At 34.3% G+C, this 18916-nt stretch overlaps 1 non-coding gene across 1 annotated transcript; it reads left to right on the plus strand.

Moving 5' to 3' along the window:
• The first annotated feature begins 4323 nt into the window (after window positions 1–4323).
• LOC147822502 (U6 spliceosomal RNA) lies at window positions 4324–4426 on the plus strand. Its single transcript, XR_015445624.1, has one exon. It is a non-coding gene; the product is annotated as a U6 spliceosomal RNA (small nuclear RNA).
• Window positions 4427–18916: the final 14490 nt, after the last annotated feature.

Consider the following 18916-nt stretch of genomic DNA (forward strand, 5'->3'; position numbering starts at 1 on the left):
TGGCTATAGATATTTCTCTTGCAAAATTTCTTTCCATATTTCTTATTAATGGTAGATTTTTCAACTTTTAGTAGGGAAAGTTTTCAATAACTTAATTTCTTATGGGAATTGTTGCTTTACTAAAGTAATTTCCATGGATTCATATAGGCATTTTTGTGTTTATCATTTAAATTTACCATGATAAATATTTTGCTCAAATGATGACTGATGTTTGGACTCTCTCTTTTCAAAAATTATGAAGAACTCTCATGCACAGAAAGGCATATAGGTGATATAAACAAAAAAAAATGCATGTGCCAACAATACTTTCTACTGGAGAAAGTCTACATATCCTATCACACACAGGAAGGGATACAATCCTGCAGAGATGCTGAAAAAATCAAAGCATAAAATTAGGGAATACAAAGGAACATATTACTTGGCAATTTAGTAAAGGTCTGTAATTCTACAGTACTCAGGTGAAAATGAAGCAATTTTAGAGAGATAATGAGTGGTTCTCTAGTGAGTCAGTCATTACCAACTGCCTTTTTAAATTGTCAGAACTGTCAAGGTCAGATGGTGTTTAGCTGATGGCAGCACTAACCTAGTGTCATTTGCCCACAATTTATAAATTAAATTAGAAGTCTCAACAAAGGATTGTCTTTGCTTCTAGATACAATATTTGAATCAGTAATGGTTTGGACATTGCAGTGATAGAGTGATATGGATTGATTCAACTTTACAAGGTGGAGATAATTGTCCATTAAAGCAATTACACAGTTACATTAACAAATAAGCCTGGTTAGAAATCAATATTAAGGCCGAGTTTGAATATTTACATGTTTTTCCCTGTTATGAAATCCTCACTGTCATAGTTACTTTTCTAACTGCTGAGACAAAGCATCCAATACCCAAATTTAAAGGAGTTAAGGTTTATTTTGGACCACAGTTTAAAGAGATTTCAGTCCACAGTCAGCTGGCTTTAAGGCAGGGTGGCATGGGAGAGGAACATGACAAAGAAGAAACAAATTCATAGCAGGAAGAAGGTAGCAAAGGAGTGGAACAGAAAAAATGGCAGCAGTACTCTTTCTGTCCCTTATATCCTATCCAGACTAGAGTGGGTAGCACTCATACCCAGGGTGGAGCCCCCTTAATCCTATTATTGCACCAAGATTCCAAGATCACACACCCTAGATTGTCAGTTCCTAATGCCTCACCTGTGAGTCTATATAGGTAGAAGCCACAATATTCCAATCCTAGGCCCCCCAAAACTCATGCACATCCCTTTATAGAAAAGGCATTTAGTCCTCTAAGAGTTCCCAAAGTCCCCATAGTATCAACATTGCTGAAAAGTCCAAGTCCAAAGTGTCCTTTGATATTTAAAGCAAACTGTGAACCATGAACCTTTGTACAAATGAAAAGAGAGTTAAACACTTCCAATGTACAATGGCACAAGATAAACAATACTATACTCAAAGGTACAAATAAGGACATTGAAAGGAACAGGATAAAAGCAAGTCCAGAATTCATCATGAAAAACATTCTGTCTCATAGTTTCATACCCAGCATCTAATACAATCTACAGTAAGATGTGAACCACAAAGGGCTTGAGTGGCCCTGCCTCTATGGGACTACCAGTGGGTGTAGCTCCCATGGCTTCTCTCTTGGGCCAGTTTTGCTCCCTGCTTGAAGCTTTCCTCAGATGGTGTATGTCCTTGGCTTCTCTAACCTTCTGAATTCTCCACTGCACCATTTACTTCACACTCACAGCTTCACAAACTTCCCTTCAGGAGCACACTTCCTGGCCTCCCAGGCCTTCTGAAATGTCGGTGGAAATCTTCCTAACCCCACAACTCTTTCATTCTGCATGCATCTAAAGCTAGCACCAAATGGATGATGTCATTGTCTGCCACTAGCTGTAGCAGTAGCCAGGCTTCCTTCAATGTTGGGCATTGAGGTAAAGTCCTTAGATTGCTGAGCATCATGAACTCAATTCCACGGAAAAGTTTCTCTAGGCTTTTTACATTCTTGCAAGTCATGTTCTCTGCTTCTCTTCCCAAAGCAAAGTCTTTCACCTTTGCAACTCTGAGGTTGCAAAGTCTGGAGTCCTGCTGATTCTTTTGAAGTCCTCAAGTCATTTTTTCTTCTTCTAAAAATAACTTTGGTAATATTGTTTCCCTTTCTATTTCATTAAAGAGTTTAAGGAGTAGTAGCATTTGACCTTCTTTAAGTTCTTGGACAATTCATCAGTGAATCCATCTGGATGTGGGCTTTTCTTTATTGGTAGTTTTAAAAAAATTCCTTCTTCAATTTCATTGACTGATATTAGATTGTTTAGAATTTTTATATCTTCTTGATTCATTTTTGGTAATTCATACTTATCTAAGAATCTATTTCTTAAATTTCCACCTTATTTGAGTACAGGTTTTCAAAGTAGATACAGAGGATCTTCTGGTTTTCTACAGAATTTGTTGTTATTTCTCCCCTTTCATTCCTAATTGCTCAGACTTGTGCCTTTTCTTTCCTTTTTTGATAAGGTTGGCTAAGGGTTTGTCTATTTTATTTAATCTTTTAAAGAATCAACTCTTTGATTCATTGATTCTCTGTATTGATTTTTTAGTCTGCATTGCATTAATTTCTGCTCTAATTTTCATAATTTCCTTTCTCATAAGAGAGCTATTAGTATAAATTATTCTTTTTTTCTAGAACTTTGGAGTTCAATGTTAGGTTATTTATTTGAGCTCACTCCACTTTTCTGATGCAGAAATTCACTGCTATAAACTTCCCTTGTAGGATAGTTTTCATTGTGTCCCATAAGTTCCACCATGTTGTATTGGGATTATTGTTCAATTGTAGAAACTCTAATCTCTTCTTTGAATTCATCTGTGACTTGTTGACTATTCAAGAAGATATTGTTTAATTTATAAGTTTTGTATTTTCTTGTGCTACTGATCTCCAATTTCATTGCACTATGGTCTGATAATATGCATGGGATAGTTTCAGTTCCTTTGTGTTAATTTAAGCATGTTCTATGAGCTACTATGTCGTCTATTTTGGAGAAAGTCCCAAGTGCTGCTGAGAAGAATGTGTATTCTGTTGTTGGGTAGAACACTCTATAGAAACCTACTAAGTCCATTTGTTGAAAGATTTGGTTCAGCTCTGATATTTATTTTTTTCATTTTTTTAATCTAGTTGATCTATTTGTGACAGTGGGTTGTTGAAGTCCCCCATTAGAATTGTATTAGTATATATCTGGTTTTTCATATCCATTAGTGTTGTTTTATATAGTTGAGAGTGCCAATATTTGGTCCATATATGAGTGTTATCTCTTCTTGCATTGTTACCTTAACAAGTATGTAGCAACCTACTTTGTCTCTTCTGATCAGTCTTGGCATGAAATTCATTTTGTCTGCAAAAAGAAATAGCTATTCCTGCTTTATTCCAGTTTCCTGTTTTTTAGAGTATTGTTTTCCATCTTTTGACATTCTGTCTATGGTTTTCTTTCGGAGTTAAGTGTGATTCTTATATACAAAATATAGTTGGATCTTGTTTCTTGATCCATTCTGCAAATTTGTTTATTTTGATTGGTGAATTAAAACCATTCACATTTATGGTTACAATGAAAGTTATTGATTACCCTTGTTGTTGTAATATTTTCCTGTTATGGTTTCCTTTTCTTTACCTACTTTTTAATTTCTTGCCTTTCCTGGTGAATTCATTTTCTTGGAATTATTGTAATTGGTGTTTTTATTCTTTCCTAAACTATCCTTCAGAACTCTTGGAGTGTTGATTTAGTGGTCATGAATTTTCATTAGGTTTTCTTTATCACAGAAGTGTCTTATTTCTCTATCAATTTTTGAAAAATAATTTTGCAGTATACAAAAATCTGGTTTGGAGGTTGTTTTCTTTTAAGGCTTGAAATACTTCACTCCAATCTCTCCTTGACATAATGGTTTATGTTGAGAAGTCTATTGTGATTTTTATGTCTTATACAGGTGATTTGTTTCTTTTAGAATAATTTCTTTAAATAATCTTGCTTTCTTCTCAAATTCTTCTCCCATTAACTATAAATATATTGTCACTATGTTTATAATTTGAAAAAATCTAATGCTTACATAGTCTTGAAATTTTGTGGATTCTCTTTTGCTCATTTATTAGCCAACCCATAATTTTAAATGAACCCTGATTATGACCAATAAGATAACCTGTAATTTTATACTCTCAGTGCAAACAGAATGTAGTGACATGAAAAGGCCTAGATCTACCAATGATTTTGGCTGTATGAATTACCAATTAGAGTCAAAATATCATCTTAAACAATGCTAATAAAACCTGCTACATTGCATGCTTCAGCAGCACATATACTAAAACTGGACTGATATAGAGAAGCTTAGCATAGCCCATGCACAAGGATGACACATAAATTCATGAATCATTCCACATTTTTCAAAGAAGTAATGGTAGAAAACTTACCAAACATGGAAAAGGAATTTATTATGCAAATAAGTGAGTCATATAGAACACCAACAAAACATGACCAAAATAAATCCATACCAAGGTATATAATTATCAAAATCCCAGAAATTCAGCACAAGAATAGATTACTAAAAGCTGTTAAGAGAAAAGAAATAAATCGCCTACAAAGAAAACCCATCAAAATCATAGAAGACTTCTCAACACAAACTCTTAAGTCAAGGAGAGCTTGGAGTGAAGTACTCCAGGTTCCAAAATAAAACACCTTCCAACCTAGATTGATGTACTCTGCAAAACTACCTTTCAAATTCAGTGGAGAAATAAGAGACTTTCATGACAAAGAACAAATGAAGAGTTTCATGTCCACTAAACTAGCTCTACAAAATGCCCTGAAAAATATTTTAGGAAGTGACAATGAAGAACACAACTCCAAAACATCTATAGAAAGAAGTCACCAGGCAAGGCAAGCAATTAAACAGAAGGAAAAGACAGGAAACCAACAGGAGGACAATAACGTGACAGGATATGCCAATCAATGCCATCAATGTAAATGGTCTGAACTCATGAATCAAAAGAAACAGACTGGCAGAATGGATCAAGAGACAAGATCCAATAATTTGCTGCATACAGGAAACACATTTAACCCTAATGGAAATTCATAGATTAAAAGTCAAAGGATGGAAAATAATACTTCATGCTATAAGAAGCCAGAAAAAAGCAGAGGTAGCTATACTGTTTGCAGACAAAGTGGATTTCAAGCCAAGACTGATTAAGAGAGACAAAGGTCATCACATTCTTGTAACAGGAACAATCCAATAGGAAGCGATAACAATCATAAATATATATGCACCAAATACCAGTGCACCCAACTATGTAAAACAAATATTATGAGACATGAAAAATCAAATAAGTACTCATACAATTATAGTAAGGGACCTTAATACCCAATTGTCACAAACAGACAGATCAACTAGACAAAAAATAAATGAAAGAAATATCAGAACTGAACAAAACCTGTGAACAAATGGACTTAGTGGATGTCTACAGTGTATTTCATACCACAATATAAAAATAAACATTCTTTTCAGCTGCACATGGGAAATTTTCCAAAATGAACCACATACTAGCTCATAGAACATGCTTAAGTAAATGCAATGGAATTGAAACTATCCCATGCATATTATCAGACCATAGTGCAGTGAAACTGGAAATCAACAGGAAAATAATCCACAAAAACTGCATAAATACATAGAAATTAAATAACATCCTGGTGAACAACCAAGGGGTCACAGATGAAATGAAAGAACAAATTAGACAGTATATACAATTAAGTGATAATGCCCATATAAGATATCAGAACCTATGGGACACAATGAAGGCAGTCCTAAGAGGAAAATGCATAGCAGTAAATTCTCATACCAGGAAAACAGAATGAGCTCAAATAAATAACCTAATGCTGAGCCTCAAACATCTAGTAAAAGAAGCACAAGTCAAGCCCAAATTTCATACAAGACAGGAAATTATAAAGATCAGAGCAGACAGTAATACAATTGAGACTAAGAAAATAACATAAAGAATCAATTAATTGAAGAGTTGATCTTTGAAAGCCTTAAAAAATTTATAAAACCTTAGCTAATCTAATAAAAAACAGGAACAAAAAGACTCAAATTCATGACATAAGGAATGAAGAGGGTGAATTCACAATGGATCCTTTAGAAAGTCAGACGATCAACAACATCTACCTAGAGAACCAGTGCTCTAATAATATAGAGAGCACAGAAGAAATGGACAGATTGCCAGATATATATGAATTACCAAAGCTGAATCATGAAAAAATAAAAATTCTAAATAACCCAATATCAGTAATGAAATTGAAAATGTAATTAAAAACCTACCAACAAAGAAAAGCCCAGGCCCTGATGGTTTCACTGCTAAATTCTACAAGAAATTTTACATTTCAAACTCTTCAATGAAATTGAAAGGGAAGCAATACTCCTAAAATCATTCCTGGAAGCAAGTATTACCCTAATACCAACCCAGAGAAAGACCCAAACTAAAAAGAGAACTACAGGACAATATCCTTAATAAACATAGATGCAAATATCCTCAATAAGATACTGGCAAACAGAATGCAGCAAATCATCATGAAGATGATGGACCATGACCAAGTAGGATTCACCCCAGGGATGCAAGGATGGTTCAATATATGGAAATCAATAAACGTAATACACCATATCAACAGAGTCAAAGATAAAAATCATATGATCACCTCAAAAGATGCAGAAAAAGCATTTAACAAAGTCCAACATCCATTCATGATAAAAATTCTACATTAAATTGGAATAAATGGTCTTTACCTCAATCTGATAAAAGCCCCTATGAGAAACCAAAAGCAAACATCATACTAAATGGTCAAAAACTGAAAGCTTTCACTCTTCAGAAACAAGACAAGGATGTCCATTATCACCACTCTTACTCAATAGAGTATTGGAAACTTTAGTCAGAGCAATTGGAGAAGAGAAAGAAATAAAAAGGATAAAGACAGGGAAGGAAGTAGTTAAATTATCATTATTTGTGGAAGACATGATACGTTACATAGAAGACCCCAAAAATTCCACCAAAAGACTTCTGGATTTACAACCAAATTCAGTGGCATAGCTGTGTACAAAGTCAACACTCAAAAAGCAATAGCATTCCTGTACAGAAATAACAAACTCACAGAGTGAAATTAGTGAAACATTACCTTTTTCCCAATAGCATCAAAAAATGAAATACTTAGGAATCAATCTCACAAATGAAGTAAAACATCTTTACAATGAAAATTACAGTACTCTGAAAAAGGAGATTGAAGAGGATATCAGAAAATGGGAAGATATCTCTTGCTCTTGTGTAGGAAGAACCAACATAGTGAAGATGGTCATACTCAATATTGTTATGCAGAATTAACACAATCCCCATCAAAATACCATTAGCACACCTCACAGAACTTGAGAAGACATTCCAAAAATTCATTTGGAACAAGAAGAGACCTGGAATAGCAAAAACAATTCTGGACAACAAAGGCAAGGGAGAAGGCATCACAACCCCTGGCTTGAAATTATACTACAGAGATTCTGTGATAAAAGTAGCATGGTAATGCCCCCCCCAAAAAAAGACCTGAAGATCAATGGAACAGACTAGGAGATGGAGAAAGAACCTCAAACACACTTAACCACCTTAGCTTCAACAAAAAGGCCAAATATGTTCACTGGAAGAAAGATAGCCTCTTTAATAAATGCTGCTGGGAAAACTGACTTTTACATTATGAAGACTAAAACTAGACACATGTCTCTTACCATGCACTAATCTAAAATCAAAATGGATCAAAGATTTAAATATTAAAACAGAAATACTAAATCTTCTGAAAGAGAGAATAGAACACTCGAGGACATAGGAGTAGGTAAAGATTTCATGAACAAACCCATACTGTATGGGAAATACTACAAAAAATGAACAAATGAGACCTCATCTTATTAAAAAACTTTTGCAAAATAAATAAGTCATCAACAGAGTGAAGAGAAAACCCACTGAGTTGGAAAACATTTCTAGTCAGTGGTCCCAGACATATAAAGAATTGAAAAAAAATCAGTCCATCCAAATTTAAAGAAATAATTCAAAAATGGGCATCTGAGATAAATGCACACTTCTCAAATGAAGTAGAAACAGCAAATAAACACATGAAAAAATATTCAGTGTCACTTGTCATTTAAGAAGTTCAAATTAAAACAACACTGAGATGCCATCTAACCCCAGAAAGAATGGCTATTGTCAAGAAATAATCCAACAATAAATACTGGAAGGCCTGTGGGGAGAAAAGAATTCTTCTCCACTGTTGGTGGTAGTGTAGTCTTGTGCCACCGCTGTGGAAATCAGTGTGGAAATTCCTCAAAAAAACTAGGATTAGAGGTCCCATTTGACCCAGGTAGTCCCCTGCTGGGTATTTTCCCCAAAGAATTAAAAGCATCATACCATAGTGATATATGTGCATCCATGTTTATAGTGGCACAATTGGTAATATCTAAATCTTGGAAACAACCCAAATGCCTATCATGTGATGAATGGATAAGAAAGATGTGGTTCTTTTACATCATGGAGTACTATTCAGCCATAAAGAAGGATAAACTTGAGACATTTATAGGTAAATGGATGCACATTGAGAACATAATTTTAAGTGAAATAAATCAAACACATATTTGTAAATATTCCACTGTCTCTCTGCTGTGAGGAACCAAAAGTGACAATAAAGACCAAAAAGAATAATAAATACATTGATCCCTGGTACCAAAAAAAGAATAATAAATACAGTGAAATAGGAAGAAATTGTTCAAAATTATACAGAATTTGAGATACTTTACAAATATCTAAAATGTTTTAAGCAAAGAAAAATCATATAGTATTATTAGGAAATGAGCTAAGAGATTAGCAAATGAAAATATATTCTTTTTAGATCATGATGCACAGTGAATTTACTATTGTTATTTTCTAATAATTTTGTGTTATGAAAATTTCTTTCATAGAATGGCTTTTATATTTTCTTTATTAATAACTGCTTTTGTTATATTAAAATTTACAAAAATAAAATAAAATTTTGCCATAAAGTCTCCAGCAATGGAAGGATTGAGGATGAATTATTCATTTACAATTTTACTCCCAGAGTATCTTTAGAGAAAATTGACCCTTTTTTATTTTAAAAATACATTTTGTATTTTAAGAGTAATTTTTCACAGCAATATTGAATGGAAGTAACAGAGATATTCTAAATGCTTTTTGCTCTTACACATGAATCACCTCACATAAAAACTCTCTTCCAGACTTGCACATTTGTAATAATCAACAAGTTTACATTAACACATAATGTCTGCCAAAGAGCATAGTTTATTAGGATTCACTTTAGGATTTGGAACAATTTTAATTATAGCTATCTATCAATATATCATTTCAGAATAATTTCATTTATCTTAGAAGACCTCTGTGGTTTTCTACCTCATCACATTCCTAGAAGCCACTGATTGTTTTACTGTCTCTATAGTTTTGTATCCTCCAGAAAGTCATGGATCTGTTATAATACAGCATTTTCAGACTGGCTTCATTCACTTTAGCAATATATATTTAAGTTTCCTGTATCTACGTATTTTTATGCCTCACTGACTCATTTCATTTAATTGTTGAATAATAGCCCATTTCTGAATCTACAATAGTTTATTTCTCCAGTCACCTAGTGAAGTGCATTTTGGATAATTTTACGCTTTGGCAATTATGAATAAAACTACCATAAACATCTGTACAAGTGTTTCCATGTGGACGTGTTTTCAACTCCTTTGGATAAATAGCAAGGAATGCAATTGTTTGATACTATATAGTTAATGGTGTGTTTTATTTTGCAAAAACCTCTCAAACTACTTTTCCAAAGTGGTTGCGCATCACATTTTATTAAGAAGATAGTAACATATATGTTTTCCATTTTATTACTTAGCTTTTTATAACATATAGGAAGGATTTTATATTAAATAAATTTGGCATTATACACATGTACAAAATATTTATTTTTACACTGTATCTTTGTTCCATAATGTAGTTGGTCATTTGAGAAAATAAGTTATGATTTATTACTCTTAATTTTACCAATGTATTTCTACTAAACTAGTCCTTTTGGTTGAATAGTTTAAAATTTTATTGTACCTTAGTAGTAATAAATAATAAAATGTATATGCCAGTTAATGTTGTGCCAGGCACTTTTCTAGTGATATATTATCTCATTAAATTAGTATTTCATGATTTTATTATTATTATTATTCATTCATATTGATTGTGCAAATTCATAGCTTTCATTGTAACATTTCCATATATTGTGCTTTGGAAAAATACATGTTTCCTACGACCCTTCTTGCCTTCTCCTTTCTCCCATTTCTCCCTAGCACCAGTCTCCTTTCAAAATAGTCTGTCCTCTATTTTCAGTCATTTAGGTCATATTTTGAATTCTGATTTACACAATAGGAAACTAAAGTGTAGAGTGGTTAAGTGACTTACTAAAGATGACACAGGCTCCACCGCTCCCAGCCCAGAGGAAGGGGCTTCTGGGCTGCTGTTCCAATGCTCCCAGCCCAGAGGTGAGCCGTGCAGGCACCAATTGCACCCCCACCTCCCATACAAATGAGAAGATAAGTAAATAGGTCTCAAAACTACACTTCCAGATCACCTACAGCAACCTCAAAGGGAAATTAGATGGAACAATCTGATACTCAACCACCTGGACTCCCTGAACTGGCAACCAAAAAGAATCTGGAAAAAATGAAATCAGAAATAATTTCTCAGATAAAACCAGAGATTGTGCTAGTAGTGCAAGACGTGATTAATAAATCTAGAGAGGAGCTGAGGAGCATGATGGAATCCCAACATAGGAAAAAAATGGAATCCATAAACAGATGCAAACAGATTTCCAGGAGATCAAAAACTCAATTGAAAATCTACACAGCACAATGAACCAATGTGAAGACAGAATTTCAGATATAGAATATAAGATTGCAATTAGTGACCAGGAAAAGAAAAATTTCTTCAAAATTGTAAAGGAACATGAGAAATCAATCCAGCATCTGCTAGACAATGCAAAGAAGAACAACATCAGGAAGAAACAGTAGAGAGTGCAGATGACATAAAAACTGTTCAGAGAAGGAATGGCAGAAAACTTCCCAAGCAGGGGAAAAGAACTTGACATATAGATAAGTGAAGCATATAGGACTCCAAGTAGCCATGATAAAAAAAAAAATTCTACACCTAGGCATATAATTGTTAAGATTCCAGAAACTCAACAGAACAAAGTTGGACAAGCAGTTAGAGAAAAGAAACAAATCGCATACAAAGAAAAACCCATCAGAATCACAGCAGACTTCTCAATGCAAACTCTCAAGGCAAGAAGAACTTGGAGTAACATACTCCAAGCCCTAAAGGAAAACAGCCTCCAACCCAGGTTGATGTACCCTGCAAAGCTATCTTTCAAAATTGATGGAGAAATGTTGGGAGCAATGCTACATAATTCTAGGGAAAAATCATTTGGTTAGCCTAGTTCTCTTGCCTACAGCCAAGCTACAGAATAACTCCAGTTTGGCCTCTGGTCACAACTGAGACTTCAGTGATCCAGTGATGCTGTGATTCTCCAGGACAAGAAATATCCTGGGAGAACAAACATCTGCTCAGTTCCTCATTGCTCTTGGACTGTTAACATCTTGTTTGCCCGAGATGTACTGAACTCTCTGCAAGCCTTCTGTTACACCTTGTTTATCCCAATGTGAACTATTGAACTCTCTGCAAGTCATTTGTTACATTTGTTTCTCCCGATGTACTGAATTCTCTGCAAGTCATTTGTTAAGAGGTACTGAATAAAAGGTGTGGTAAGCTGGGGGCTTTTGTCTTTGCCGCCCAGAGCAGCACTGATCAGACCCAAAGCTCAGCTTCTTAGTCTCATTTTTCTACCTTTCCTGTAATTTGCCGTGTGCTGCCGTGGCTCACAGGAGACCAGGACTCACTGCAGAGCTTCTGGTAACATCCCCTTCCCCTGTTCCCTACAGAGAAATAAGATACTTTCATGACAAATAGCACCTTAGGAACTTCATAAATAACAAACTAGCACTGCTAAAAATTTTAGGTAATATACTAGGAACAGAAAATGAGGATCAAAACCCCAGGAAGCACAGCAGAATGAATCCATCAGGCATGACAAGATATTAAATGTAAAGGGGGAGGATCCAACCAAAAGAAAAAGTCATGACAATGATAACTGAATATGTATCAGCCATAACCATCAATATTAATGGTCTCAATTCACTGATCAAAAGAAATAGACTGGCAGAATGGGTCAAGAAGCAAAATCCAACAATATGCTGCATACAAGAAACACACTTAAATCAAAAAGAACCTCATATACTGAAAGATAAAGGGTGGAAAAAAATACTCCATGTGAAGGGAATCCCCCAAAAAGGAGTAGCTATTCTCTTTGCAGATCAAGTAGATTTCAAAGCAACACTGATTAAGAGAGACAAAGGAGGACACTACATCCTTGTAAAGTGAACAATCCAAGAGGAAGAGATGACAATCATAAATTTCTAGCCACCAAACACTAGTGTGCCCAACTATATAAAACAAATTCTAACAGACATAAAAAGTCACGTATGCACTAATACAATTGTAATGAGGAACGTCAATACCCCACTGTCACAAATAGATAGATCAACTAGACAAAAAATAAATAATGAAATACTAGAACTCCATCATACTCTTCAACAAATGAACTTAACAGATGTTTACAGAGAGTTCCACCCCACAAAATCAGAATACATATTCTTTTCAGCTGCACATGGGTCATTCTCCAAAATAGACCACATACTCGCTCATAGAGCATGTTTAAATAAATGCAAATAAATTAAAGTTATCCCATGTATATTATCAGACCACAGTGTGATGAAATTGGAGATTCATAGCAAAAGAAACCACAAAAATTTTTTAAACACATGGAAACTGAACAACACACTTCTGAATAAACAATGTGTCACAGAGGAAATTAAAGAAGAAATCAGCAGTTCCTTCAATTAAATGACAATGACAATACAACATATCAGAATCTATGGGACACAATGAAAGCTGTCTTATGAACGAAATTCATAGCAGTGAATGCACATATTAGGAAAACAGAGTGAGCTGAATTAAACAACCTGATGCTGAACCTCAAACTTCTACAAAAAGAACAGGACAATCCTAAAGCTCATACAAAGGAGGAAATTGTAAAGATCAAAGCAGAAATCAATTCAATGGAGACTAAGAGAATGATACAAAAAATTAATGAAGCCAATAGTTGGTTCTTCAAAAGAATCAACAAAATTGACAAACCCTTAGCCAACCTTATCAGAAAAAGGAAAGAAAAGGCCCAAATCCATGCATTTAGGAATGAAAAGGGAGAAATTTCAACAGATCTAGCAGAAATCCAGAGGATCATCCACACCTACTTCCAGAACCTATACACCAATAAGATGGAAAACACAGAAGAAATGGACAGATTCCTAGACACATATGAATTACCAAGTTGAATGAAGAAGACCGAAAAATTCTAAACAACCCAATATCAACCAATGAAATTAAAATCTTACCAACTAAGAAATGTCTGCATCCTGACAGCTTCACTGCTGAATTCTACAAGACATTTAGAGAGGAACTACTGCCACTACTCTTTAAACTCTTCAATGAAGTTGAAATGGAAGCAATATCCCAAATTCATTCCTGGAAGCTAGCATCACCTTGATCCCCAAAGAAGAGAAAGATTTAACCATAAAAAAGAACTACAGACCAATCTCAATAATGAACATATATGCAAACATCCTGAATAAGATAATGGCAAATAGAATGCAGAAGATCATCAAGAAGGTCATACAACCTGACCAAGTGGGATTCATCTCAGGGGTGCAGGGATGGTTCAACATGCACAGATCAATCAATGTAATACACTGTATCAAGAGAGCAAAGGACATAAATCATATAATTATCTCCATAGATGCAGAAAAAGCATTTGAGAAAATCCAATGCACATTTATGATAAAAACCCTACAAAAAATTGGAATAGATAGCTTTTATCAGATTGAGGTAGAGAACATCTATTTCAAAAAATGAAAAAAAAAAAAAAAAAGAAATCCTTCACACTAAAATCAGGAACAAGACAAGGATATCCACTATCAACACTCTTGTGCAATATACTTTTGGAAACATTAGCCATGGCAATTAGACAAGATAAAGGAGTAAAGATAGGAAATAAAGAATTCAAATTGTCATTATTTGCAGAAGACATGATATTCTATATGGAAGACCTCAAGAGCTCCATCAAAAGTCTTCTAGACTTAATAAGCAAATTCAGTAAAGTAGCTGAATAGAAGGTCAACACACAAAAATCAATAACGTTCCTCTACATGAACAACAGACTCACTGAGAGAGAAACAGGGCAAACAATTCCTTTCACAATAGCATCCAAACAACTGAAATAACTAGGAATCAACCTAACAAAAGAAATCAAAGACCTCTTCTCTGAAAACTATAGCACTTTGAAAAGAGAGATTGAAAATGATATCACAAAATGAAAAGACAGCACTTGCTCCTCCGTAGGAAGGATCAACATAGTGAAAATGGCCGTACTTCCAAAACTGCTATATAGATTCAATGCAATGCCAGTGAAATCCCAGCAGCATACTTCATGGACCTTGAGAAAACAATCCAAAAATTCTTTTGGAACAAGAAGCAACCCAGAATAGCAAAAGAAATTCTAGGTAACAGAGACATGGCAGGGAGTACTAAAACCCCAAACTTGAAATTATATGACAAAGTTACTCTGAAAAAACAGTATGGTACTGGCAAAGAAACAGACCTGAGGACCAGTGGAACAGATGAGAAGACGAAGTGTCAACTCTAGACACACTCAGCCACCTCATCCTTGTCAAAGGAGCCAAATACCCTCACTGGAGGAAAGATACCCTCTTTAATAAATGGTGTTGGAAAAATTGGGTTTCAACTTGCCAAAGACTGAAACTAGACCGATATTTCTCACCATACACCCAACTAAAGTCAAAATGGATTAAACATCTAAATATTAAAACAGACTCATTGAACTGGCTGGAACAGATGTTAGGTAGAACTCTTGAAGACATTGGTGTACGAAAAGATTTTATGAACAAAACCTCAGTTGCCCATGAACTAGCACAAACAATCAACAAGTTGGATTTCTTCTTCCTGAAAAGCTTCTGCACAGCAAGAGAAACCACCAGCAATGTCAAGAGACCACCCACAATGTGAGAAAAAGTTCTTCACCTGCTTTTCCTCAGACTAAGGCCTACTATCTCAAATCTATAAAGGACAAAAAAGATCAGACTACTCAAATTTAAAGACCCAATCTGAAAATGAGCATCTGAAATGAACAGACATTTCTCAGGTAATGAAGTAGAAATAGCAAATAAATACATGAAAAAATGTTCACCATCACTGGTCATTCGAGAGATGCAAATGAAAACATTGCTGAGATTCCACCTCACTCCAGAAAGAATGATTGCTATCATGAAATCAACCAACAACAAATGCTGGCGGGGCTGTGGGAAAAGAGGAACCCTGTTCCACTGCTGGTGGGAGTGTAGAGTGGTGCAGCCACTGTGGAAATCAGTATGGAGATACCTCAAAGAACTAGGACTGTAAATCCCATTTGACCCAGCTAGTCCCCTGCTGGGTATCTTCCCCAAAGAATTAAAAGAATCATACCACAGTGATATATGTGTGCCCATGTTTATAGCAGGACAATTTGTAATAGCTAAAACTTGGAAACAGCCCAAGTGCCCATCAACTGGAGACTGGGTAAAGAAAATGTGTTTTTTTTATAAATAGAGTACTACTCAGCCATAAAAAATGAGAAATTAGAGATATTTATAGCTAAATGGATGCACATTGAGCCGATACTCTTAAGTGAAATAAATAGGTCACACATGTGTAAATACTGAATAGTTTCTCTAGTGTGAGAACCTGAAAGTGTGAATAAGGACTAAAAGGTATAATAGATAATGTCAAATAGGAAGAAAAGTAGCAAAGGGGATGGGGAAGTGGGAGGGATAGGGGAAAGGAAAGAAGGGAATGGAATTAATATGAGAGTATGGAAAAATGGAAACAAAAATTTTTGTAAATAGAGAGGAATGGAGTGGTTGAAGAGAGGGCAGGAGAATAGGGAAAAATAAGAACCAAGAGCGATTATGTAAAGGTGCAAATTTCCAATGATAAATGTCATTATATTTTATACTTCAAATGTACCAATACTTAAAATGAATAATTGATAGTGTGAAATAGGAGGAAAAGTTCCAAAGGGGTAGAGGAAGTGGGAGGGTTAGAGGAAAGGAAAGAAGGGAAAGGAAAAGTTATGAGAAATGTAAAAAATGGAAACAAAGTCTTTGTAAATAGGGAAGGGTGGAGAGGTGAAGGGAAGGCAGGGAAAGGGGAAAAAATAAGAACCAAAATACATCATGTAAAGGTACAAGTTGCCAATGAGAAAAGTAAATGTATTGTAGACCTAAAATGTACCAATAGAAGAATTTTTTTAAAAAAAGATGAAACAATTATTAAATGAAAAATTTGAATTTGAATTTAGAGATATACTAGCTGTTGAGCCCATACTCTGACATAAAATTATTATATCCATTTTAAGATACTTTTAATTTTTATAGTTTGTTGTGTCTTTCAGAGTTTAAATAATTTTTGCACTTTGTAAACTCCAGAAAAAATAAGTCATGCAATTTTTCCCTAATTCTTATGGCAGATTCAGAGGATCTTTAATTTCATAGACTTAAAAATAGCACCTCTATAGATTTAAATAGGTTCTTAAATTAGTATTTAAAAAAAATCATATTTTGTGTGTTTCAATGTAAATAGTACATACATATGTACTAGGAAGAATAAGGGCCTCCAAAAGAGGCCTACACTTTAGTCCTTGAAACCTGTAAATATGATGTCTTATGTGTAAAGGGGAAATTAAATTTGTCACTAGAATTAAAGTTGCTAATCAGATAACCTAAAATACAGGTATGTTATCTGGAATTACCCAGATGGGTCCATTTTAATCAAAAGGCTCAGTAAGAAACAAGCCTAAAAAGGAGAACATAATGATGGGATGCCAGAAGGATGGAAGTGCTGCTGTAGGTTGTGAAGACTGAGGAAAAGGACCAGAATCCAAGGAATGTGAGTGGTCTCTAGAAACTGAAAAACTATTGTTCCCCAAGCCTCCACAAAGAACTATTGCCTAACAACTGGATTTTAGCCCATTGAGATTCATTTTATACTTCTCTCCTCCATGACAGTAACAAAGGTTTATGTTGTGAAAAGCCACAAGTTTTTACCAATTTGTTATAGCAGTGATAAGAAATGAATGAACACACACATTTGGTTTCAATTTGGTTTTGATGAGAAGTTATATCTTTGCTAATTTTAGCCATTTGCATATTTTTTTCTTTGTCAATTTTTTAATTTCAATGCACTAATCCTAATCTTTCCATCTATTTAGGATCTATTGCTTGCTTTGTTTTTGTATGACCTTACTTGCAATTCTAATTCTTCCGATTGTGAGGAAAAGGAGAGTAATTATCTTGTTTAGCTTGTTTAAATGCAATCTTCCTCATTTTATGAATAAGAAAACTAAGCAGAGAATACATTCAAGATCTGAGATATAGTGAGTGGTAAAGGAAAGAGGCTTTTTGGCTGTAGAATTCATGTTCTTACCCAATAAACTGTAATGTTTTCAAAGGAAATTATTTTTTAGTCTTATGAATTGATGCTGTAAACAATGTAGGTGATAGAGATACTAGTTTTACAAAGACAGAAGAACTTTTGTGTCTAATTCCTTCACTTTATAAATGAAAAATCTCAGGAAATGGAAGTTAAGTGACTTGTCTAAACTCATGCAACAAACCTTTCATATTTGTCCCAATATTCCTGAAAAGTTTCCCTATTTATAAGGTTGCTGTGTGATTGAGAAGCAGTAGAAAAAGACATTCTTAGAGAAGCAGTGTAACACCTACATTGTCTGTTGCCATATTCTGATCCACTACTTAACTGGATATCAGTTTAGATATGATTGACCTTTATGATTCACAATAATATGAAGAAAGAAGGATTGTATTCAGAGTTCAATAGGTTACAAAGAAAGTGTTAATCTTTTGAGTGTTAAAAGGTAGACTTATTCTAATTTATAGTTCAAGTAAATGATCAGATAATACTACATATGTATCTCTGCACTTATTTCTCAGTTTCTAAAATTTGAGACAAATAGATGCTAAGTTTCAAGATTCATTATAGTGATTCTCCTTATCTGTACTCACTACTGACAGCAGGTTTCAAATATGTTCTTGATTGTTGTATTGAGTGTCACTTTTCTCAGTATGAATATAAAAAGATTAAACTATTTGGGGATTTTGTAAAATTTAACAATCATAGCTCTTGTGGTTTTTGTTCTTTAGAGGCACTCATAGTAGTAAAAATATAGCATTTTATCTTGCAAATCAACAAAATTTATTCATCCATATTATACAGATTAGCTGCTTTGAATAAAAAAGATGCTAAAAGTACCCTGACTAGACTCATAAAACATGATAATATACACAAATAATTATTGCAAATCAAGAAACAAATTTGGAACTTAAACACAAATACTACTATGAGAGGAAAGGCATATAGAGATTTTATACATTTACTTACCTCTAAATTCAAGAGGAACTTGTCCAGGAAATACAGTTACAGTTACCCCGAGAGCTGTTTAATATTTAGTGGTTCAGTACATACAGCAAATGCCTTTTAGAAGGAAACAAATGGCTGGTATTTCCTAGCTGATAATCAAAATGTCATTGATATGAGATCTTAATGAATTATAGAT

This window comes from Heterocephalus glaber, unplaced genomic scaffold (genome assembly GCF_053883595.1).
Source record: "Heterocephalus glaber isolate CG9 unplaced genomic scaffold, H.glaber_assembly_v1.0 deba00001613, whole genome shotgun sequence".
Classification (NCBI taxonomy): Eukaryota; Metazoa; Chordata; class Mammalia; order Rodentia; family Bathyergidae; genus Heterocephalus; species Heterocephalus glaber.